Raw genomic sequence first — 27,066 nt, 5'->3', positions numbered from 1 at the left:
TTTGTGTTCTAAGTTTAGACTAGTATGAAAATATTGCGACTGCGCAAGAGTTATGTGTATAGATCGAATCACACTAAGAAAATGCTGTTAGTCCATGTATATTTATAAAGCATCTGTACTCAAATATGTACAAGTTTTCGAAACTGAACGAATGCGTGTGAGTGAGAGAAAATGTTTGGTTCTAGGTTAAAGGTATGTACGTCTTTTTACTTTCAATTTCCTTTCTATCAACTACATGTAATGGGACGTTTTTTTATGTGACAAGGTACAGTCTGTGGTACGATGCTACATTGAGGACTTTACATCTTTTAGTGCATTTGCAGGTCTTCTGTCGATCAGTACATATTCCTGTGGAAAATTAAAAAAAAAAACCGAATATTTAAGTTTTTCTAATGTGAGTGCAAAAAAGTTTATTCATATCAAAGTGTTAGATAAGGTAACCAAGTACATACCTAAATATAAATACTATATACATACATTCTTATGTATATATTCTCGAAAATCGTCAAGAATAACTTCAAAAGAGCTTTAGGGCACAACTTTAATTATAAAACATCGTATGAAGTCAACATTTCATTAAAAAACTCTTCCTGATTTTGCTTTTTAGTATTAGTTCTTACTTGGCATGTGACTCTCAAGATAATGTTACGAGCAAACTACATTGTGAAAAAGTAATCTAAAACATATAATCACTTTTTAAAACTACCGATCTAAGCTTTTTACCCCAGATGAAAGTAAAATTCTAGGTTGTTTGAAGAGTTTGATATTAAAAACAAAACTTTAATAACTATTTATGTAATTTCGATTTCCTTTTAATATTTTTTTCATGGAAATCTAATTTCACAGCCGCATTAACTATGTTCTCATTTTTAATCAAAACCCCAAAAACATATGGTCCATTCACGTCAACTTTCTCATCAATTTATCTGCTTGTAAATTATTTCTTTTTGGAATAGAATAATAATAATGGAAATATAACCACATAAGGAGATAATCTAATTGTTTTTAAGGCCCATTAAATTGAACTTTAAACAAATATGTGTAGCAAAAGTATGGAAATAAAAAAAAAAAGTTATATTAATTGTCAACATATGTCTATGCTGGGTGAGTTATATAATGAAAACCAGACAGAATAAATCAGTAATGCAACAACAAAAATTTTATTTTGCTCATAATCCAGTCGTGAATTTTTAAGTAGCAGGTTGGGGAAATTTTTGCTACTTTATTAATGCAAAGTGCGGAAAAAAGCAAAGGTCGATATATCTCCAAACTGAAAAAAGGAAATCGTTGGAAAAGAGAAAATAAAAAAAGGATATGTAAAAAGAAAATAGAGAAAGTGGGTGGGTGATCGCAAAAGTAAAGGAAGCAAGAGGGAGATTGAGAGTAATAGTAGAAACAAGAGTCTAACAGGAAGAATGAGAGTAGGAAGAGTAAAAGGAAAAGGGGGAAGATTTACGGAGAAATGAAAGGGATAGGGAAATTGAGAGGGTCGATTAAGGTTAATAGGAAGAATGCAGAGGAGTTGAACTGCACTGCCAACAAAGATCTCATATAGGCTGAAGTGTGAACGCGGAGGGAGCAGGAAATATGAGGGTGAGACAGAGGAGAGGTAGGTGGATATTCAACACGCAGTACCTGTCAATGGATGATTCAGATAAGAAAGAGAAAGTCAGAACAACGCCTGTCAACCAGATCATAAGGCTGGGAGGATTTCATGTGTTTCTAAACGTGTCCAGGGTTAGCCAGAACTGATCAAAAATTAATATCTGATGGGCAAAAGACTCGTTTTTGCAATCAGGTAAATCTATAAGCTTTGATTTTTTTTAAGCATAGTTGCTCCAAAACCTCTGCCGCTATAAACTTGTATATCATTCACCTCCTTCTGCCAATGAGCCATCCTCTTATCGCTTGATTTAGATAGGTAAATATTGGGTCTTGAAACCGTATTCCTTCAATCCCGAGTTTCCGTCTTAGAAGCCGCCCAGGTACTTATCCCCAGCTTCGTGATGTTGTACCAGATTTTTAGTCATCTCTTTGACGTCAACGACTTGTTTCCATATTTCTCAGTTGTGTACAATCAATGTCGCAGAAGAAATCAAAAAGCATCACTTGTTATGATGACCAGTATTGCGGGATAAAAATATCCCACATACGTAATGTATGACATGAAATGAACATCCTTTCTATTGTAATGGTCCACCCCTGTTGAAACTGCCAGTTTTCTTGGACTCCCGTTAGAGGAATTTTAAGACAATTTGGTGAGTGGTCGCAGCCATTGAATGGAGCGAAGCACTGTTATCACAAGATCAACAGGGCGAGTATTGTCAAATGCGACACCATTTTGTAATATTGACTTCACCTGTCTGGTTTAATTGCATCATGGTTTGTGTATACATTACACAAAGTAAAACTTAATCATTTTGGGAGTATTTATTTGGGGCTACCTCGCTAGCTTAAGCTCGTAGGAAACTTGCCTTAACGCCATGATAGCTTCATAAATATGAATAAAATACAACAAATTGCTAACCAGTTACACAAATATGAACACTTACCCAAAACGAAAAATAAAATATCGAAAAAGTGAATAAATTCTACAGCTTGGTTATGGATATAGCGGAAAACGAAACACCAATTGGTTGTTTATGGTATGCTTACGACCAGAGATCGGATTGGTATGTAAATGCATATTTTTGTTTGAGGTCGTAGAGAGCCCAGACTAAGTTATAAAGTCGTTATGCATCTGAAGGTTGAATAAATCCCTAACATGTTTTGCATATTTTATGCATATTTCATCCCATTTCACTCATTAATAAATGCACTGATAATAAGAAAAGTCTTTCTTTTTTAGTACAAGAATTGTAATTTAAATATTATAACACATATTAAGGAACTTTATTGGAGTAAAAATAAAATAAATTAATTAAAGTAAAAATGTAAATAGAACAAAATAATAAGAAAATATAAAAGGTTTTAGGAAGCACATCTCAGGGTAAAAAGAACTAATAATCTGCCAAATAAAAATCTCTTAAGTTACAAGATTACTGAAATAAAATATGAACGATATGCTTCGAGAAACTGTTCTTAAAACATGCCCATCGGTCACGACATAAGCAATAAAATTAAAGACAAAAACTTTTTTAAAAATAAGCTTTTATTATTGGTTAATAAAATTAATTAAGAAGTAAAAAATAAATTGACAGTAAAGAAATATAACACTTTATAACTTACTTGTTAATAAAACGAACTAAAAAGTAAAAAATAAAATTAAAGAAAAAAAACTTTTTTAAAAATAAGCTTTTTTTTATTGGTTAATAAAATTAACTAAAAAGTAAAAAATAAATTGACTGTAAGGAAATATAACACTTTATAAGTTCATTGTAACCTTTAACGATAATTAGGCTTTATCGTCTGCGACAAAAAAATTCCATATTGTACATAATTATATATTTTTAACATTAAAACTTTACACATTAATTATGAAATCTTACAGTTAAATTTTGATGGTATAATTAAGAACATTTAGGACCTCCTTTTCTTGCTATTACAATGTAACACGCTTTTATTAGAACAATTAGGACTGTGATATAAACTGTAAGATTTAATAATTTAGGTGTCAAATTTTAATGTTAAAAATATATAATTATGTACAATATGGAATTTTTTTGTCGCAGACGAAAAAGCCTAATTATCGTTAAAGGTTACAATTAACTTATTAAGTGTTATATTTCCTTACAGTCAATTTATTTTTTACTTTTCAGTTAATTTTATTAACCAATAGTAAAAGCTTATTTTTAAACAAGTTTTGTTCTTTAATTTTATTTTTTACTTTTTAGTTCGTTTTATGAACAAGTAATAGAAGCTTGTTCTTAGAAAAACTTTTTTGTTAAATTTAATTTAAATATGATTTTTTTTAATTTTTAGTAGGGTAAAATATTGTTTAAATTAGTTATGTAATCTTTACTTAGTTATTTGTAACGTTTCTCATCCTATCCATTTCTTTTAATGCATCAACATTACAAGATTTCTTCGAAGTCAAATTTGAACAGTCAAGTTCTTCTATTCGAGTGTTAACTAACTTAAAATCATATTTTGTTGTGAATTTGCCTATGTCGCGTTCAGTTTACAACTACTCATTGCAGATCTCTGCTCTGTTCCATCGCTAACACGGTTGCCACACCATGTTTTCATTTGGGACCAAATTTCACGAAAAAAAGGACCAAATCTCAAAAAAAGGACCAAATTTTTGTTTTATTTTATTGGTATATAAGGAGGTCCTATTCGTTGTAAAATACAAAACTTTAGGATGTTTATATGGTTTCCTATATACAATTTTATTGGACATAATAAATACTTCGCTTAAATTTAAGGAACAAACAAAAATAAAATGTAGTTCATGGTATTATATTTTCACATTTCTAGAATAGGTGTATGTCGTTCACCAACCTAACGTGGTGAACCTAGATTTGCTTACAAAGCTTTCAGTTCCAGCATTATGTTGTTGGTTGCAATGAAATAAAGTGATTAGCGGAGTTAAGTTTTAGTAAGGAAGGGTTCCAAAATTTGCGTTCTGGTCGAACTATGTGGAAAACTCAGTAGAGCATAAATGAAACTAAGCAATTTTGTTAGTTCTATTTCTATATATGCTTACTTTTCTTCTTAACGTTTAAACTTTATATCATAGCCTAGATTCATTAAGTGTGAGTTTTCATACCTGGCATTAGGGGTTGATGCTAGCACCTACGGGGATAATTTTACACAAAATATTTCTTCCAAAATCAAATATCTTTTGCATTTGCTTCAAAAGCTGAATATAAAAATAAAATTTTTGAATCGCATTAGTTGTACATTTATTAAGTTATCGCCTTCAAGAAGTATTTCTGCCTTCCAATTAAAATATTTGTTGTGCTGGGTGAAAAAGATTTAAATATCGACGTGCCTTCACAAAGTCTCAATATCTCTCGGTAGGCTTGAATTAAGTAAGTGGCAAGTACACTTAATACAAAATAAATTAGTTTCATGCTTTTACTTAGTTTTCAATTCATTAAACTCCACGCTTCATCAGTTGCAAGCCTTGTCAAATTTCTTAGAGGCGCAAATGCATTTGAAATACATACTTTTCGCTCTACTAGTGACAAAAATCTTTCACTAAGTGTTTAATAACCGATGGAAATATCTAGTCATTATTATTATTATTAATATTAAACAAGAGTTTTTTTCATAAGTCGGCTGTTTCATGAACAATTAACGACAGTGTGTTTGCCAACACTTTTGTTTTTAATGCCTCGCCTAAATTATTTCCTATGTGAAATGTCACTGTTCTCGTACATTTTTCTTGACTGAGCAATTTTTTTGTGGTGAGAAATCCATTCAGGTAAATTCAAAATTATATGTGTGCTGCAAGTTTTTTGGGCAATATTGTGAATTTTTACCTGAGTGAAAAAGAAAGAAAAGTACCAAAACCATGGCAAATGCCAAAAAAGGACCAAAATTGAAGAAAATAGACCAGTGGACTAAATGGGGTTGGAAGGGACCATTTTTAGTCCAAATGGACTCAAAGTGGCAACCCTGATATCCAAAAATCTGTAAAACAAAATCAAGTGCGCAGAAAAGTATGCAACAAAAAGTATGCAACATTGAGGAATAACAGCCTAACTTCTACATTTGTTGCATACACAAACAAAGCGAAGTTACCTGCGTTCTTGAAGACTTAGGATTTTATTTCCTTGTGAATACAAATTTTTACCGATAACTCTGTTATCGATTAATTTATCGAATTCTCGCAAAGTAATATTGCATTGTCATCGGAGTTATACATGTGTGCAAACTTTTTAAACTTTAAAAGTTGACTCCAAGATCTATAAATTTAAAAGTTGTGTAAATAACCATTAAAAGGTGTTCCAATATTTGTGAAACTACACAAACCAAATCACTATTTGCTAAAACTTAGCGGGTTATAGACCATCAAGTCCATTCGCCACCGTCGCCACATACAACCACATCGTCACCATCAAAGCACCATCACCACCACATAGTCGACACCGCCGTGTCCGCAGCAGCCGTATCCACTCCTAAAAGAAGGAAACCCCCTAAAAAGTGGTCCTTCGAGCCGGATATGAACCAGCGACCTATGGATCTACAGTCCACGGGTCACTTCCTCAGAGGCTGCCCTCTCCTGGCTATCCCGGAAGTGGATCATGCAAATTTGTCCCTTACGAACCGTTGGGAAAGGTTAAAAGGCATCCATCACCAATTCAGCAAAAGATGGAAAGAAGACTACATAAAAGATCTGCAGAAACGGCAGAAGTGGAAAAATCCACAAACTGAACCCAAAGTCGGTGAATGCGTTTGTATTCACGACGAATCACTCCCCCCGACAGAGTGGCGTCTAGGACGCATTGAAAAATTATACCCAGGGCCAGATGGTCATATACGCGTTGTCGACGCTCGCACTCAAACCGGCACCCTCAAACGCCCACTTGTAAAGTTATGTTTCCTCCCTCAAAGCGAAACCTAGATAGGGCACACACGAAAATGCTCCCAAACTTCCAACGGAACAACGAACTCCAAGCGAAATGGGCGCCTCTTAAGCTCGCGGATTCGAATTGTCACCCTCCACCCCAAATAGACCTTGTTCTAGGTAGTGACATAACCCCCAAATAATTAAAGAAGGCGTTAAAAAGCTCTCACCCCATCTGTTAGCTCAGAACACGTTTTTTGGATGGATCATCAGCGGCAAGACGCCCGTGGAAGTAATCTCCTACTTCATACAAGTCTCAGAGGTAACTAATAGCGAACTAAGCTCCCTACTACGGAAGTTTTGGGAATTGGAACAAATACCCAGCTTCAATGACAAAACTCCTGAAGATGAGTTTTCTGAAAATTATTACACAGGCACAACTACCCGCGCGGATAATGGACGTTATGTGGTCAGGCTCCCATTTAAGCCTAGCTTCCCTGACGCGATCTCCTTATCCAATTCGCGCCCCTCGGCCCTCAGCCAATTTTTAGGGATGGAAAAAACTCTACCCAGAACAGTAAATCTCAAGGAACTATATGATAATGTATTAGAAGAACCAACATCGCAGATATAAAGATACCTCTATGGGTTGACTACATCCCGAAACAACAGGTTGAACTGCATGGTTTCTGCGATGCGTCAGAAAAGGCATATTGCGCCACTATATATCAGCGAACAACCCACGGTGCCACCTCGTCTTCCCACCTTCTGGTCGCCCCTCTTCGCACTACCAGTCTTCCAAGACCAGTCCACAGCAGCCGTGTCCGCAGCAGCACCATACAATAAATGTGTGCAAAATTTCAGCTCAATCGGACACCGAGAAATGTATCAAATTTAACTTGCAAGATTTCATTACATACAATAGCCAAGTGAAACTAAATAAAAGCTTATAAAATCGTTCTTAACAGAGTTTTGTCAACGAATGTTCTTAACTTTGAACTTTTTTTTCGTTTTAGAACGATTTTTTCTCTGAGTGTATCAGCATGCTATCGGTTTCTTAACGACGAGTTATCGAAGTTTTATCGCTTTTTTTATAAAGCAACGTTATCGGCGCTGTCAATAATACATCGATAACCAACAATCCAGTAACAAACCGATGACTTGATGAAAGCTTCGCTTTCGATAACAAATGGATAACTCAACGGTATCTGTTTTTACCGAAAACGAGCTGATGAGGCTTTTGTCAAAAAGTCCTGAAACTATTGCCGATATGGTTTCGATAAAAGACTATAGCGTTTGCGAAATAATCCCGAAGTAGATGTAAAATTACTCCGCAATTTACGAACTTGCTTCTACATCATTAAGAAAAGGTTTCAAATATGATACAAATTGATACAAAAGTCATGACAAAAAGATTTCAAATGTGTACGATATTACTCCGAATAGATTTCCATTTGATCCCTTAAGGTGGGCCACATTCTGAAAAGACCCTATACGAATCCCGAAGAAGAACATAAAATAGTGTCAACACTTTTTGAATACAATTTTTATACTCAGTTGAGCAGAGCTCACAGAGTATATTAACTTTGATTGGATAACGGTTGGTTGTACAGGTATAAAGGAATCGAGATAGATATAGACTTCCATATATCAAAATCATCAGTATCGAAAAAAAATTTGATCGAGCCATGTCGTCCGTCCGTCCGTCTGTCCGTTAACACGATAAATTGAGCAAATTTTGAGGTATCTTGATGAAATTTGGTATGTAGATTCCTGGGCACTCATCTCAGATCACTATTTAAAATGAACGATATCGGACTATAACCACGCCCATTTTTTCGATATCGAAAATTTCGAAAAACAGAAATATGCGATATTTCATTGCCAAAGGCGGATAAAGCGATGAAACTTGGTAGATGGGTTGACGTTATGACGCAGAATAGAAAATTAGTAAGATTTTGGAAAAGTGGGCGTGGCACCGCCCAATTTTACAAGAAGGTAATTTAAAAGTTTTGCAAGCTGTAATTTGGCAGTCGTTGAAGATATCATGATGAAATTGGCAGGAACGTTACCACTACTACTATATATGTGCTAAATAAAAACTAGCGAAATTGGATGAAGAACACGACCACTTTTAAAAAAAAAAAATTTTAAATTCAAATTTTAACAAAAAATTTAATATCTTTACTGTATATAAGTAAATTAAGTCAAAATTCAACTCCAGTAATGATATGATGCAACAAAATGCAAAAGTAAAAGAAATTTTCAAAATGGGCGTGGCTCCGCCCATTTTCATTTAGTTTGTCTAGAATACTTTTAATGCCATAAGTCGAACAAAAATTTACAAATCCTTCTTAAATTTGGTAGGGGTATAGATTCTATGACGGTGAAAATGGGCGACATCTGTGGAAGCCACGTCCACTTTTATACACAGTCTACCGTCTGGCCTTCCGCTCGGCCGTTAACACAATAACTTGAGTAAAAACCTATATATCTTTACTAAACTTAGTCCACGTACATATCAGAACTCACTTTATCTTGGTATAAAAAATGGCCGAAATCCGACCATAACCACGCCCACTTTATCGATATCGAAAATTACGAAAAATGAAAAAAATGCCATAATTCTATACCAAATACGAAAAAAGGGATGAAACATGGTAATTGGACTGTTTTATTGACGCAAAATATAACTTTGGAAAAAACTTTGTAAAATGGGTGTGACGCCTACCATATTAAGTAGAAGAAAATGAAAAAGTTCTACAAGGCGAAATCAACAGCGTTTGGAATCTTGGCAGGTGGTACTGCATATATAAATAAATTAGCAGTACCCGACAGATGATTTTCTGGATCACCTGGTCCACATTTTGGTCGATATCGCGAAAACGCCTTCACATATAAATCTAAGGGCCACTCGCTTTTAAAACCCTCATTAATACCTTTAATTTGATATCCATATCGTACAAACACATTCTAGAGTCACCCCTGGCCCACCCTAATGGCGATATCTCGAAAAGGCGTCCACTTATAGACCTAATGCCCACTCCCTCTTAAAATGCTCAGTAACACCTTTTGTTATTTACCCATATCGTACAAACATTCTAGAGTAACCCCTGGCCCGCCGTAATGGCGATATCTCAAAAAGGCGTCCACCTATAAACCCCATGCCTACTCCCTTTTAAAATGCTCAGTAACACCTTTCGTTTGATACCCATATCGTACAAATATTCTAGAGTCACCCCTGGCCCACCCTAATGGCGATATCTCGAAAAGGCGTCCACCTATAGACCTAATGCCCACTCCCTCCTAAAATGCTCAGTAACACCTTTCGTTTGATACCCATATCGTACAAACATTCTAGAGTCACCCTTGGCCCACCCTAATGGCGATATCTCGAAAAGGTGTCCACCTATAGACCTAATGCCTACTCCCTCTTAAAATGCTCAGTAACACCTTTCGTTTGATACCCATATCGTACAAACATTCTAGAGTTACCCTTGGTCCACCTTTATGGCGATATCTCGAAAAGGCGTCCACCTATAGAACTAAGGATTACTCCCTTTTTAAATACTCATTACAACCTTTCATTTGATACCCATATCGTACAAACACATTCTAGAGTCACCCTGGCCCACCCTAATGGCGATATCTCGAAAAGGCGTCCACCTATAGAACTAAGGATTACTCCCTTTTTAAATACTCATTACAACCTTTCATTTGATACCCATATCGTAAAAACACATTCTAGAGTCACCCCTGCCCACCCTAATGGCGATATCTCGAAAAGGCGTCCACCTATAGACCTAATGCCCACTCCCTCTTAAAATGCTCAGTAACACCTTTCGTTTGATACCCATATCGTACAAACATTCTAGAGTCACCCCTTGCCCACCCTAATGGCGATATCCCGAAAAGGCGTCCACCTATAGACCTAATGCCCACTCCCTCTTAAAATGCTCAGTAACACCTTTCGTTTGATACCCATCGTACAAACACATTCTAGAGTCACCCGTGGCCTACCCTAATGGCGATATCTCGAAAAGGCGTCCACCTATAGACCTAATGCCCACTCCCTCTTAAAATGCTCAGTAACACCTTTCGTTTGTTACCCATATCGTACAAACATTCTAGAGTCACCCTTGGTCCACCTTTATGGCGATATCTCGAAAAGGCTTCCACCTATAGAACTAAGGATTACTCCCTTTTAAAATACTCATTACCACCTTTCATTTGATACCCATATCGTACAAACACATTCTAGAGTCACCCCTGGCCCACCCTAATGGCGATATCTCGAAAAGGCGTCCACCTATAGACCTAATGCCCACTCCCTCTTAAAATGCTCAGTAACACCTTTCGTTTGATACCCATATCGTACAAACATTCTAGAGTCACCCCTTGCCCACCCTAATGGCGATATCCCGAAAAGGCGTCCACCTATAGACCTAATGCCCACTCCCTCTTAAAATGCTCAGTAACACCTTTCGTTTGATACCCATCGTACAAACACATTCTAGAGTCACCCGTGGCCTACCCTAATGGCGATATCTCGAAAAGGCGTCCACCTATAGACCTAATGCCCACTCCCTCTTAAAATGCTCAGTAACACCTTTCGTTTGTTACCCATATCGTACAAACATTCTAGAGTCACCCTTGGTCCACCTTTATGGCGATATCTCGAAAAGGCTTCCACCTATAGAACTAAGGATTACTCCCTTTTAAAATACTCATTACCACCTTTCATTTGATACCCATATCGTACAAACACATTCTAGAGTCACCCCTGGCCCACCCTAATGGCGATATATCGAAAAGGCGTCCACCTATAGACCTAATGCCCACTCCCTCTTAAAGTGCTCAGTAACACCTTTCATTTGATTCCCATATCGTACAAACACATTCTAGAGTCACCCCTGGTCCACCTTTATGGCGATATCTCGAAACGGCGTCCACCTATGGAACTAAGGATCACTCCCCTTGAAAATACTCATTAACACCTTTCATTTGATACCCATATCGTACAATCATATTCTAGAGTCACCCCTGGCCCATCCTAATGGCGACATCTCGAAAAGGCGTCTACCGATAGACCTAAGGCCCGCTCCCTCTTAAAATGCTCAGTAACACCTTTCATTTGATACCCATATCGTACAAACAAATTCTAGAGTCACCCCTGGTCCACCTTTATGGCGATATCCCTAAATGGCGTCCATCCATAGAACTATGGCCTACTCTCTCTTAAAATACTCTTTAATACCTTCCATTTGATACACATGTCATACAACCACATTCCAGGGTTACCCTAGGTTCATTTTCCTACATGGTGATTTTCCTTATTTTGTCTCCATAGCTCTCAACTGAGTATGTAATGTTCGGTTACACCCGAACTTAGCCTTCCTTACTTGTTTATATTAATATTATAATGAAGTGTAAAAAATATATTAAGAAGTCCTTTTCCTTAAAATTTAAAGACATTTATTTCATTTGGCAGTTGGGTCGATATCAACGTGAATGAAGCGAAAAAAATGTATGTTCAGTAATTTGACGTGGAATCAAAATTGTTGTCTGGATTAAAAGTTCCTAAAAGCATCACTCAACGATTGATTCACAGCTGCTTTTGCTGAAAACGCCCTACATTTATAAATTCTTGAGAAGAACTATTTTATCAAGACATCATACATAATTATTTCAGTTTTTTACATTATTATCGATTCGGATTTTCTGAAACCATAAAAAACTATGACTTATTTTTCAGGAAAATGAAATAGTCATGGTGGAATAACCAGGTGAAGTAAGCCGTCAATTGTCTCGCTCTTCATTCTTCTTTGTTCTGTCATTCGGCTATCTGAAAAATTTTCACCAACGTTGTTCCCGAAAAAGTGTTGTTTTTTGCATTTTTGAGGAGCAAAATATAGTACTTTTAGCAAAAAGGATAAATATAATAAGAGAAGTCACTCGTTATTTTTTGGGAATTCGCTCGATGTTAACTTAGAGTTAGTCGCAAAATTTTTTTGGGCGAGATGTTTATAAATGTCTTCTATACATTTTCATGGGGTATTAAATTTAATTCTCTTGCCAAAAATCGTTGCACAAGGTGCCTACACGGCATGGAAGAAAACATTCGGCATCAATTTTTTTAATTTCCAGCGAGTTACTCGCCACAAAATAATGAGTGACGGCTCTTATTATATTTTTTCCTCTTTGGTTTTAGTACTTTTTTCACATAAACCAGTAGGTTAATATCGATGGACCTTCACTGGATTTAAAAGAGATTCATTATTTGGGTATATTTGGTGTTGGTAGGTTAGGTTAGGTTGAACTGGCCGGTCCATGAGGACCTCACATAGACTCATTGAGTCCGTAGTGTTACCAGAAGTTTGTTTTAACGACCAAACTGAAAAACCCTATCAAAAACCAGGACCTACGTTATAAAATAACTCCGTCCTCTTGGCAAATACTAGAAGCTTCCTAGGACTTAAGCCACTTGCTGCTTCTAGATCTGACAGCTGTATCACTCCTAATAGCTGGAGTCTTAGCCTGGCAAGCGCAGGGCACGAGTACAAAATGTGCTCGATAGTTTCCTCCTCCAACTCGCACTTCCTACATCTGCTATCACTGACCAAGCATAATTTAAAGGCATGTGACGCCAGAAGGCAGTGTCCAGTCAGAATACCCGTCATGAGTCTACAGTCATCTCTTTTTAATGATAGAAGCAACTGTGTTAGTCTAAGGTTGTAAGACCTACACATAATCTTCGACACTTTACATCCCCGCGTTCGAACCCACGCCTTTCCCGCTTGGTCGATCATGTACACCTCTCGCCTTCGCTTAATCTTGCCCAATCTAATTGGGACGGAGCAAGCTTCAAGGGATGCGCCCTTTTTAGCTAGTTCGTCCGCTTTTTCTTTCCATCTATTCCCATATGCCCTGCGACCCAATATAGATGTATGCTTCTCCCTGTCCCGATTCTCTCCAGAGACTGCTTACAGTCTAACACGCATTTAGATGCTGTGCTATGCGAGATTATTGCCTTAATTGCTGCTTGACTGTCAAAATAAAAGTTAACACGGTTGCAGCTTAAGCTATTCTGTTCCAAGGTTTCTACTGATTTGGTTACGGCTAATATTTCCGCTTGGAAATTGCTACAGTAATCCGGCAGCCTGTAGGATCTGCTTATTTCCGGATAAGCGCAGTATACCGCAGACCCTACTCCTTCCACTACTTTGGAACCATCCGTGTACACATGTGTCGCCTCGTCCGCCATTTGCACACTCTTGCGCCAACCGTCCACCTCTATAGTGGCCTTAAGATCTCCCTCGAAGCGCAGATAGGGAATCAGGTAGTCTGTTCGTCTTGTGATTGATGACGCTATACTACTATGGCCATATGGTCGGCACTCAAGCTGCCCGAAGCACCAAGCCTGGTTGCGGTCGTTAATGCCTTGGTTTCTTTGCTAACAGGTATACAGGTGGAATGTGCAGAATGGCATACAATGCAGCCGTCGGGGTTGTTTTCAGGGCTCCCGTAATGCTAAGCATCGATAGTCTGCATACCCCCTCCAATTTTTGAGGTATGTTGTTTTTTGTGTGGCTTTCCACCAAACAATAACTCCATAGTATAGAATAGGGCTTACAATCGCTGTATAAACCCAATAAGAAAGAGGGCGATACGCCCCACGTACACCCCAGCATTCTTTTACATACATATAGTGCCCCTTAGGCCTTCTTGACCCTCTCCTCCACGTTGAGCTTCCATGACAGGATGATTCCTAGATATTTTGTGCAAGGTTTCTCCTGTAAGGTCACCCGTCCTAACATAGGCCTGGTCCAATTTGGGACCTTGTACCTCTTTGTAAACAAGCCCATATCCGTCTTCTCCTCATTGACTTTCAACCCGACATTAGATGCCCATGTATGAATATCCCGAAGCGCCCGATCCATTAAAGACCTAATCGTTGGAAGGCACTTTCCACTTATGACAATTGCAACGTCATCTGCGTAAGCCGTAAGTTTTACGGATCCCTCATCGAATTGCCTGAGCAGTTGGTTGATGACCAGCCTCCACAGCAGAGGTGATAGCAGCCCTCCCTGCGACGTGCCCTTGTCCACTGATTTCGTGGCCTCGTACAATCACCATTGTGATGTAATCTTTCTGCAATTTAACATGCAGCCGATCCATCTGATTAAGGCAGGATGTACTTTAATGTAATTAAGACCATCCATAATCGCCCATTTTGCAACATTATTGAAAGCCCCGGCAATGTCCAAGAAGACTCCTAGAGCATACTCCTTATATTCCAGGGATTTCTTTTGCTTATTACCATCCTATGCAATGCGGTGTCTACCGACTTTGGTGTACGCATGCTGTGTTGTGGAGAGCAGCTTTTCATCCACGTTGGACCTTATGTACACATCTATCAGCCTCTCAAAGGTTTTGAGCAGAAATGATGTTAAGCTAATGGGTCTATAGTCTTTGGGATACACGTGACCGATCTTCCCCGCCTTTGGTAGAAAAGCTACACGAGCAGTTCTACAAGAGTGCGGTACATGATTCAGTCTTATGCACCCATCGAATATTATTTTAAGCCATTCCACGACCGCCCTACTTGAGACTTGTAGGATGGCCGGGAATATACCATCTGGGCCCGGCGATTTAAACTTAGAAAACGTCTTCACTGCCCACTCAATCTTGGTATCGGTCACAAAGCCCGACACTACTAGCTCCGTGACCGAAGTGTTAGTGATGTCTGCTGGCTCTTTCAAACCGTCTCCCGATGGGAAATGTGTATCCAAAAGCACCTCAAGGGATTCCTCACTATTACGTGACCGTTCCCCGTTCTCTTTCTTTATTAGTCCCTGAACTATGTTTCCCTTTGATAGGACTTTTTTCAACCGTGCTGTTTCGCTGGAGCACTATGTCCGTACAGAAACTTTTCCATGAGGTTCTCTTCGACCTGGAAATTTCATGCTTGTAGATCCTCAGTAGATCTCTGTACTCGTCCCGACACGCTTCGCTTTCCTCGGTCTTTGCGAGCTTAAACATTTCTCTTGCCTGTCTTCAAGACTCATCTCATTGCTCCACCATGGCGGCTTTGCTTTTCCTCCGAATCTTCTTAGAGGGCAAGCTTTGTTATACGAAGTCATAAGCGTCCTTGTTAGGAATTCATTCGACTTCTCCAGTTCCTCTACATTAGCAACCTCTTTGGGTTGTCCCAGTTTTGTTCTACATGTTTCTGGAATTTAGTCCAGTTCGTTGACGTAGGGTTTCTAAAGGTGGAACCTCCGCAGCATGGGCCATGCAGCAGGACGCCAGAATAAATGCCTGCTTATTCTTTTGCTCAACGGCCAACGCTACGAGGTCTTCCGTGGTGTAATTAGGCAGCATATATGAATTCAGCTGTTTCCTTACCATTACTACAGATCGCACCCGTCTTTCCGTTTGCGCGTAGTAAACGCCAAACACGCGCGCTAAGTCCAGAAATCTTTCCTCCCGATGAGAGCCACGGCTCCTGGATCAGCGCCACGTCAAACGAACTCTCCTCAAGGGATAGGAGGAGTTCGCTCGACGCCACTTTACTGGGTTGGAGGTTTATCTGTAGCACTCGCAGCACCATTGGGCTGTTTGTCCCCCTCCAGCACCTTCGTCTTGACGTCGTCGTCCTCCCCTTGCCCTTTTGGTTTAGAGTATTCGAAGCCCCCTTCAGCCTCTCGTGACTGTTGTGCCGGGTGTTCCTCTGTGCGATTCACAGCACCATTTAGCGGTTGGTCCTCTTCTAGCACGTTCGTGGTGACGTCGGGGACCTCCACCTGTCTTTTTTCCCTTAGGCTTTTGAGGTCCTTTTCGACTTCGCCCACCTCTTGCATGTTAGGGTTTTTATCCTCGGGACTTCTTTTCCTGAGTCGCATGTAAATGTGCCAAGCTGCGTGTACAAAATATCCTCCGCCTGCTTGTTTATTTGGAAGATGTAGAACTGACCATCCTCGGTAGGCCGATATACAGTAAGTACCTTCCAATCCTGTGCCGGTACGTTCGGATTCTGATTCTGCAGAAGTCGCCGTGTATCCTCCGACTTCATCACGCATGGTATCCATACCCCAACTTTTGGCACCGTGGGGAATTGCGCTTTATCCACCACCTCAAACCGCGCGTTCGTGCCTTGCCTTTGGAGGTTTGGAACCACTTCCTCCAGCCACCGCAAGCTCGCGATGTTGTCGCACGCTATCATCTTCACACCATTTTACCATCCCCCCGAATCAAAGGTTGGAATGGGCTTTCTTGGTTGTTCCCGTATCATCTTAAACATTAAGCTAATAAGCTCCCTTTCCACAGATCTCCACCTTTCAGTAGTTATTTGTCCGAAGGGACTGCTGCGATCAACCAGCGCCACAGTCAGTGACTGCTTTGCCACATCACTCATCTTCTCGGGAAAAGCAGGAGTCTTAGTGTTATCTCCCTTTGGCACCTCCGAGAAAGCCGGAGTCTTAGCGTTATCTCAGTTTGACTTATCTCCTACTTCCGTAGTTGGAACTTCCCTCTGACTCGCAGCTTTCGAGGTAGTTGCTATCTCGCTATTGGAGCCCATCTGTCTTACAGCTTTGGGCCTACTTGTCTTGTCTATGCGACTGTCCTGCCTCGCGGCTCTAGGACTGCGTCCTTTCTGCCTCTTGAAAGCAGGCCTGTCGCCTTCCGCCGAACGTTGCTTCTTCATTATGCCATTCGACGCTTCTTCCTCCTCGTACCGGGTGCAGAACCGAGGGTTTCTCGCAGCAAACCTTTTGAACTTCCTTCGACCTACTTCTACCGCTTCATGGGCCCATTCCAAGCGCTCGATCTCCACTTCTGTTGGGTTGGCCACTGCTCCCAAGCGCTGTACAGTTCTTAGTGCTGCACGGTACTGCGAGGAGCTCTTTTACTTCCTCTGCTCCGTACCCTTCTCCACTCTTCTACTCCGTTTTCATTTGTGTGCTTCTCCAACACGGAGTTCATTGAATCAGCCTTACTCTCGCTCCCCGAGTCCGACGCATCGCTTAATTCGTATTTGTCGTCCTTGGATTCCGACTCAGTCCTCCTCTTTACATCGTCCTTATTACAATCAGGTACTGAGTCGTTCATTTTGGTCGCACGACCACCTGCTCGACAAGGCGGGCTCAGCGGTCCAGTATACGGGGAAAGAACCGTCCGCCACAGCAGCGCCCCTTACTGTGGTAAGGCCATAAATACTTCCCGAGGTGGCCCGGTATCGGGAAGGCGTTGGTAAGGCCGTGCTAAACTATTATGTTCATATTGTTGATGTTTTCATTATATATGTATGTATGTTAAATTTGTTCAAAAAAATTTAAACAGGCCTTTGTTAAAACAAACTTTTTGTATTCACGACATATCTAACAAAGATTTTCGCCTGTGCAGCGCTACTGAATAAATGCATCCGAGTCGATCGGATCAGCATCTTCTGGATCTAGGCCGACTGCCGGGAGGCTTAATACCCCCTGTCATATTTTAGTAAATAATAACTTGGTAACATTAGTAAAACATCATAAATTCAACTGTTAAGAGATTTTGTGGGACCTTCTGATCAAGTTTGTATGACATATTAGAAGGGCAGTAAATCATATGTCCGACTCTCAACGACAAATCAACAGAGCAGATGGAAATAACAATGGATTTTTAGGGATGGAAACACATTTAAAAGTATTACTATCACTTCCAAGTGTGACACTTTTCATTAAACCTGAAACCCATTTAGGTGGGCAAAGTACTACAGTTAAATAAAACAATGGATAACACCTCTCCCTTTTATGTGCGGTTTTTCGGTGAAAGCTTCAACTGCAGTTGAAGTTGAGGTCAGTTTACTTTAGCGCATTATTGAATTTTACTGCTCATCACAATTTAAGTTTTTATACTCAGCTGAGCAGAGCTCACAAAGTATATTAATTTTGTTCGCATAACTCTAATCCGTAACGGCATAAACTAAGCGAGATAGATATAGACTTCTATATATCAAAATGTTCTGGGCGAAAAAAGAAAATCATTTAGCCATGTCCGTCCGTCCGTAAACACGAAAACTTGAGTAAACTTTGAGGTATCTTAATGAAATTTGGTATGTAAGTTCCTGGGCACTCACCTCAGATCGACATTTGAAATGAACGAAATCGGACTATAACCGCGCCCACTTTTTCGATATCGAAAATTTCGAAAAACCGAAAAAGTGCGATAATTCATTAACAAAGACGGCTAAAGCGATGAAACTTGGTAGGTGGGTTGACCTTATGACGCAGAATAGAAAATTAGTAAAATTTTGGAAATGGGCGTGGTACCGCCCACTTTTAAAAGAAGGCAATTTAAAAGTTACACAAGCTGTAATTTGGCAGTCGTTGAAGATATTGTGATGAAATTTGGTAGGAACGTTAATCCTATTACTATATGTGTTCTAAATAAAAAATAGCAAAATCGGATGACGAACACGCCCACTTAAAAAAAAATTTTTTTTTGACTAAATCTTTAACAAAAAATAGAATATCTTTACAGCATATAAGTAAATTATGCCAACATTCAACTTCAGTAATGATATGGTGCAACAAAATACAAAAATAAAAGAAAATATCAAAACGGGCGCGGCTCCGCCCTTTTTCATTCAATTTGTCTAGAATACTTTTAATACCATAAGTCGAACAAAAATCTACCAATCCTTGTGAAATTTGGCAAGAGCATTCTATGACGATAACTGTTTTCTGTGAAAATGGGCGAAATCGGTTGAAGCCACGCCCAGCTTTTACACACAGTCGACCGTCTGTCCTTTCGCTAGGCCGCTAACACGATAACTTGAACAAAAATCGATGTATCTTTACGCAATTATCTCAACTCAATTTATCTTGGTATTAAAAATGGACGAAATCCGACTATGACCACGCCCACTTTTTCTATATCGAAAATTTCGAAAAATGAAAAATATGCCAAAATTCTATACCAAATACGAAAAAAGGGATGAAGCATGGTGATTGGATTGGATTTTTGACACAAAATATAACTTTAGAAAAAGCTTTGTAAAATGGGTGTGACACCTACCATATTAAGTAGAAGAAAATGAAAAAGTTTTGCAGGGCGAAATCAAAACCCCTTGGAACCATGGCAGGAATACTGTTCGTGGAATTACATATATAAATAAATCAGCGGTAGCCGACAAATGATACCCATATCATACGAACACATTCTATAGTTAACCCTGGTCCACCTTTATGATGATATCTCGAAAAGGCGCCCACTTATAGAACTAAGGCCCACTCCCTTTTAAAATACTCATTAACACCTTCCATTTGATACCCATGTCATATAAACACATTCCAGGGTTACCCCAAGTTCATTTTCCTATATGGTGATTTTCCCTTATTTGAAAAAGGATGAAGGAAAATCGGTCCAAAAAACGCCACCCTTGGTCTACAATTTGGTCGATATTTCCCAAAACGAATGTGGCCACCATGTAACCACTTATAAACCATCTACGAAACCAACGCAGCTAAGCTCTCAGCTGAGTATGTAATGTTCGGTTACACCCGAACTTAGCCTTCCTTACTTGTTTATTTTTATTCGATGCCAAAAGTAATATTAGCTCGCACTGGCCCTATGTATCCCCTTTTGCACTGGCTTTCTTAGAAAACCTTTTCTTTTTCTTCTCCTATTTTTTAAAAGCGGGTAAAAATTTTACCCTCTTCTGAACGTTGAAAATACATCACTACTATTTCAGATAACGTGCATATTCTGTCTTTTTTTCCAAGGGCGGATATTTATTTGAATTTTTTCCACAGCAATGAAAGTGCGAATGAACAACATTGTCAAATATTCATACACATAAAGAACATAATTACATTGTTGTAAAAAAATATTTCTGATAATCTTAATTAATACCTAACTAGGAGTTTTAAAATAAAGGATTAAACTAATATCTTTTTTACACTAACTACTGGTGAAATAATCTTTTCAACGACATGTTTCGATATGTTTCATTGTATATTTACTGAGATATCACGATTGAGGGGTGGCGTGCAAAAAGGAAAATGTCGAAATGATCACCATTCCTTTTAACTAAAAACTTAAAAAACATTGTAATTAAAAAAATCTGATTATTTGAGTATCTGCAAAACAAATTTGAATTTTGGCTTCGGTTTTTAGTGGTCGGTTTCAGAAAATTCGGCTCATTATCAGAAATGTAAGTAAAACGAAATATAAGCAAAATAAAGTGGGTACTCAATTGTGTTTTTTGTTTCGACCGGCATGTAAAGTTATACGTTTCAGTATATCATTAACAAATTTAATTAATAAATCCCAATAGGTAAATCTTGCAATGAGACATAACGCAGGAATATATATATATATATATATATTGCTTTATTGCGCAATAATTTTAAAATAAAACCCGCGCAGGAATTTCAATTCATTGTGGTAATAATTCTCTTCTGTCAAAAGTGTTACGCTTTTTGTACGCCGCGCAAGGGTTGTAAATATATTTTGTTCTATTCTAAAAAGCAGGTAACGCCTTTACGGGGTATTTAGTTCTTTTGTGAAAATTGTTGCCTGCTCGCAACGCAAAAGCGCTACACTTTTACCCTGCATAAAATGGCGATGTGGCAGTGCAACTCTGCTAAACCAGCTAATCGTGACAATTTATTTTCGTAACTTCACAAATTTTTAGGGAAGAAAATTTAAATAAAGGAAATAATTGCTAATGAATTGATATTATCATTTACAGCGCTTTTGTGAAAATCAGCTAATACACGGGGGAGCCATTTATGTTCATACAAACAGTATAAATGTAGAAAATTTTCGGGGGTAGGAGTAACTCTATTAAGGCTTTACCATTTACTTAGGCAACAATTTATTTCAGGAAAGAAACCGTTTTTTTATTTAAGTATGTACAGTTCGAATAATCGGGCCGTGGCTGCTGAAAATCATACATATATACAAATCTATGTGTTCACGTATGTATGTTGTTTTTGTTTTTTTTTTTTTTTTTGATTTCTATATCTTAATACTGGATAATTGGTCTAGTCAAAACTCCATTTAAAAATTTTGATTTGCACTAAGCCAAGTCGATTCTATAAATTGCGTTTTGATATGAAGCTCCTCATTGTAGAAATGGACATCGGTCTAGACTTGGGTGAGTTGCTAAAGTTTTCCTTGAATGTATATTATAAAAACATTTCTATAGTAACAAAAGTTTCATTTTGATTACGTTGTGCCTGAACCAACTTTAAATACGAAGTCGTAGTACATTTAATTTTTTTTGTTTATTTAGTACATTCAGCTAATGAAGGCACAACCAAAAATAGTCCCAAGACCACTGTTTTAAAAATGATGATTTTAAGAAAAAAATTGTTTATATTTTTTATACTCAGTTGAGCAGAGCTCACAGTAAAGTAAAGAGTGGCATACTTTATCGAATGCTTTACTAAAATCGGTGTATATAACCTCGATGTGAAGATTTTCTCTGAACCCGTGCGAAATGTGAGTTGTAAACTTAAGTAAATTAGTTATGATTGATTTGCCCTTACAAAACCCATGCTGAGAACTTGCAATTAATGTTGAAATCGAAAATGTTAGGTGAATTGTAGCAACGATTGCTTCGAACCACTTTGGAATAGCGGACAGTCTAGCTATGCCACGATAGTTTTCAATGGACGACTTAATGCCACTTTTATGGAGAGGGATGAGAAAGGATTCCTTCCATGCCCTCGGGCAAAAATAGGTTAAACAGATAAGTAAGAGGTTTGTAGATGAATTCGGCACATTTTTTAAGAAAGCATGTGGGAATTAAGTCAGGGCCGTATGTAAAAATTTTTTAGGGTCTTTAGGTACAATAAAACATCTTCAGGTAATAAGTGTAGAGCAGGGATTGAATTACTTGAATGCAGTTCATAAGGATATTTCCCAGGTGGCAAAGCAATCTCCCCGGAATAATTACATTTGAAAAATAAAGCGAAGAAATTCGCAATCTTTTGATTGTCGCTAGAAATGTTACCATTAAACTTCATAGCGGAAGGAAAACCCTTTCCCCACGTTTAGAATTTATGAAACCATAAAACGACCGCGGGTTGCTAATAATTTTCTTCTTAATTTTACAGGCGGAAGCTTTATAGCACTTTTTATTAAGTTCAAAATACTTATGACGCAGAATAGCATAACGAACATAATCGGAATGTAAGCCAGTCTACTTATATAATTTTAAGTAACGTGAATTTTTGTTTTTCAAAGATTTTAGTTCTTTAGTGATCCAGGATTGCATTGGTTCATCATATGAACAAATACGTTTGGGCACATACTTTTCAAACAAGTTATAAATGATACTGTAATGAATTTAGTGCAATTCCGCTTATTCGCAACCTTCTACTAATCGTTCGAATCACTAAAATGTTGAATAAATAACTCCACTATTCAATAATGCAAAATGGCCTTCAATAACACTTCTACTTCTCAACAGATAGCGTGCTTAAATCAAACTGATTCTGATTCTCAGCTTTACCTCATTTTGTATTCTGTGATTCCCCGTTCGCATATTTTTAGGCGTTTCTATTTCTAGAATTTACTACTCATTTACCAGCTATAAATATCTCAGCTATAACTACAGATGCACGATGATTATAGCTTCTCGCATAGCTCACGTGCGTGTATATGTGAGTGATACTTCCACAGATGATAGCCTACTTTTGGGAGCATCTCAGATAAGATCTATGAATGTGTTTGTGCGTCTCTCTCTGCTGCGTGTACGAACATATTTGTCGACATAATGACTGATTCGTTTATGTAGATACAAGTGACTGCCTGCTTCATTGTTGTTGTGGCTTCATTTACTTAGCATCAGACTAGTGATGTGAGTATCACTTAGTGTCACTAATATTCGCCACACTGCCGCCCACCTAAGTGTGATCATCCCGATCAGACAAATCTCTCGATCTAACAGCTGTTAATCCCTCCAAATGAACCACCCTTCTATTTCGTGGTTTCCCAATTGTCTGTATGCGGTAGATGACATCACTGATTCTCTTCACAACTCTGAACGGGCCTTCCCAACTGCACCAAAATTTGGATGGAACACCTTTCCGCCGGTGAGGGTTGTATAGCAGTACCAAATCTCTCTCCCAGAAACCTTCCGAATTATAGTTCTTGTCGTACCTGTGTTTCATCCTACTACTTATTCTACTACTTATTACCCAGGGCCGTTCCCTCACATTCTGTTCTTTGGCCAATGAACTACTTCACAGAGCTTGCGCTTGACGGATTAGCTTCGCATAATTAGTATCGTTCCCACGTTCCACAAGAGTAGTGCGCTCTGGTTTGAAACTACCCTCGAATTCCTTCTGGGAAATTCTTTCCTTCGTTTTTGTGAGTCCATTTGGTTTTGTCAATGCCAGTGTTTCTCTTGCAGGTACTTTTGATTTCGCTTTATTTGGCCCCTTCCAGCCATCAACTTTTACCTTTGACTTTCGTGGTCTTTGTCGAGTCTTCTCCACCAGTACTCGATTACTGCTGAACCCTTTCTCCAAACTAAAGTTAAGTGGTATATCCTGGTTCTTGTAGCGCATATTCCTTCTTTGCATGTCGATACTGATGTAATGGTCAACTAAGAAGTCCACTTCCAATATGACTTCATCAAAAATCTCCACCACAATGAATTTGTGTAGAACCATGACCGTCCCAATTACTTCTTCACAGATCACTTCTCCCTGGACTTCGTTATACTCGCCAGTCACCGTACGCAACCTTGCTCCAGATATCATAGGACATTCAATAGCTGGGGTAAGTTTTCGTTCTTTATATCTGACTCGCTCTTGCTTATCTCCTCCAGCTTTACGTTTACGACCAGCCAAGTTGGAACTACCAAGACCAAGATCGCAATGACGTGCAATGTGACCGGGCTTCCCGCATTTGAAGCATTTGATAACTCTTTCACTCCGTTCTTGCGATCTTTTCAGCGCCTGGCCTTTCTGCTTCCACACGGCGTGCTTTGAAAACTGGCTTACACAGAAGCGAAGCTGTTTCCTGAATCAGAGCATGTGACACCGTTTCTGCGAATGTTGGCTTTGGGTTCGCATATGTCGCCCGCTTCGTTTCGACATCCCGTATTCCATTAATAAAGCTCTGGATTTTTACCCTTTCGGTGTATTCCACGAGTGCGTCCGCATTCGCTAAATGTGCCAGCCTTTCAACCTCCGACGCAAACTCTTGCAATGTTTCACCAGGCCTCTGGAAGCGGTTCAGTAACTCCATTTGGTATATCTGTCTCCTATGCTCAGTTCCGTATCGTCTCTCTAGAGCGCCCATGAATGCTTCATAACAGTTCCGCTCTCCTTCGGGAATCGTCTGTAGGATTTCGGCTGCTGGCCCCATCAATGCTACGAATAGAGCTGCAACTTTATCTTCAGCATTCCAGTTTTTCACTGCTGCGGTCTTCTCAAACTGTAGCTTAAAGACCTGAAAAGGAACAGATCCGTCAAAAGATGGAATTTTTACCTTCGTATTGCTTACTGAAACAGCTGGGCGATTTAATTGCAACTCCTGTATACGACCTCTCAAAGCATCCACCTCGGCTTCGATTTTTTCCTCAAACTGCGTTATTTTCTCGTCCATACGCGCTTCGAGTTTTTGTGATATACGCGCCTCTTGCGCTTCAAACTGTACTGTTATGCGTGCCTCTTGCTCTTTCAGTTGTGTTTCCATCTTTGATGTAATCTGTGTCGACCTTTCTGAAATACGCGTTTCTTGTGCTTCAATCTTTGACGTTATGCGTGTCTCCTGTGATTCTAGTTGAGATGCCAGTTGAGATGTTATATCTGCCTTTTGTACTTCGAGCTGTGTTGACATATCGGTAGATATTTGCGACGACATTTGCTTCAGCACTGCTAGTATCGCGTTAGTGTCTACACTTGCCAATGGATTCGGAGTTTCTATCTTCTCCTCCAATTTAGTCGCTGGCTCTTCCACATCAGGATAAAAAACATACTCGTCCACATCAATTCCTTCCAACTCCATTACCTCTCGTAGCCGTGCTTTAAGTTCGATCTTATTGCCGGTTGTATTCAATCCACGACTCTCCAACTCCTTCTTCAGTTGCTGGATCCTCAATTCACTCAACTTAACCATGCCCAAGTTTTATTCGGAATCTTCGAAATTTATTCAAAAATTCCTCTTTTGACACCAATTTTAACGAATTTAGTGCAATTCAGCTTATTCGCAACCTTCTACCAATCGTTCGAATCACTGAACTGTTCAATAAATAACTCCACTATTCAACAATGCAAAATGACCTTCAATAACACTTCCACTTCTCAACAGATGCGTGTTTAAATCAAACCGATTCTGATTCTCAGCTTTACCTCCTTTTATACTCTGTGATTTCCTCGTTCGCATACTTCTAGGCGTTTCTATATCTAGAGTTTACTACTCATTTACCTGCTATAAATTTCTCAGCTATAATTACAGATCCACATTGATTATAGCTTCTCGCATAGCCCATGCGCGTGTATATGTGAGTGATACTTCCTACTTTTGGGAGCATCTCAGATAAGATATATGCAAACGACTAAGTAAATCCATCCTCTCTCTAACAGGATTCGAACGCATTTAAATTCGATGTCATCAGTAGCTGGTAAATTAACCTCCTCGGATGGTGTTGAAAAATGTACAGCCAGGAAAACAGCACACCCGGTTCTGTTAAAGCGATCATTTCTATAAGACCGATACTCGTCACAAAGAATCTCGGAATCAAAAACATGTGGTTTCAACCAAGCTTCAGTAAAAGCAATAATTTTGTAATTACAGTGAAATGATTTTAAATTGTTATTGTTTACATTTAGAATTTTTATATGTAGTCACATAAACAAATGAGCCAAGATCTAGCATTCCGGAATTGTTGTATTTGTAATCGAATTTGAAATACAAGTTTGATGACGTAGAGCTTTTGAATTTTTCCATTTATTACCAGTTTTCGGAGCATTTAAAACTATTACCTGAATAAACGACTACGCCGGAGTACGAATTAAATTTTCGGTGTATATTATACCCCGATTGGCGATGATGAAAAACACGCTCCGACATTCAACTATGGTGAAGTGAGAATGGCAATATCACGGCTAAAAAATCACAAGGTGCCAAATGATGACGGGATACCCGACGGGCTGTTCAAACATGGAAGCGAAGAGTTGGTATAAAATAAAGAAGCAAAAAAAGTGGGTTTTGCAGTAAATGTGGACCAGACGAAGTACTTGCTGTCATCGTGGTTTTTGTAGCCACGTCACTGTTGACGGATATAAATTCGAGACTGTAAAAGCATTTCGTCTATTTGGGAAAAAGCATTAACAGCCAAAACAATGTCGGCCTAGAAATCAAACGGAGAATAAATCTTGCCAACAAGTGCTTATTTAAGCAATAAGTTTAGAAATCAAACAGAAAATAACTCTAGCGAACAATTGCTATCTTGGATTGAGTAGGCAATTGCAAAGTAAATTCTTCTCTCGACGAACAAAATTCTCGCTCTACAAGTCACTCATCATATCTGTCCTGATGTATGGCTCGGAATCATGGAAGGTGTCGAGAGAAGATGAGATGGCTCTTGGAGCATTCGA

At 38.8% G+C, this 27,066-nt stretch overlaps 1 long non-coding RNA gene across 1 annotated transcript; it reads left to right on the top strand.

Annotated features, from left to right (window-relative positions):
- The first annotated feature begins 247 nt into the window (after window positions 1–247).
- On the top strand, window positions 248–26,407 carry LOC137240269 (uncharacterized). Its single transcript, XR_010949669.1, has 2 exons — window positions 248–394; window positions 26,053–26,407. It is a non-coding gene; the product is annotated as an uncharacterized lncRNA (long non-coding RNA).
- The last annotated feature ends 659 nt before the right edge of the window (window positions 26,408–27,066 follow it).

The sequence above is a fragment of the Eurosta solidaginis genome, chromosome 2 (genome assembly GCF_040869045.1).
Source record: "Eurosta solidaginis isolate ZX-2024a chromosome 2, ASM4086904v1, whole genome shotgun sequence".
Lineage (NCBI taxonomy): Eukaryota > Metazoa > Arthropoda > Insecta > Diptera > Tephritidae > Eurosta > Eurosta solidaginis.
Note: the sequence above shows the minus strand (reverse complement) of the source record. Positions and strands in the feature narration are given on the sequence as shown.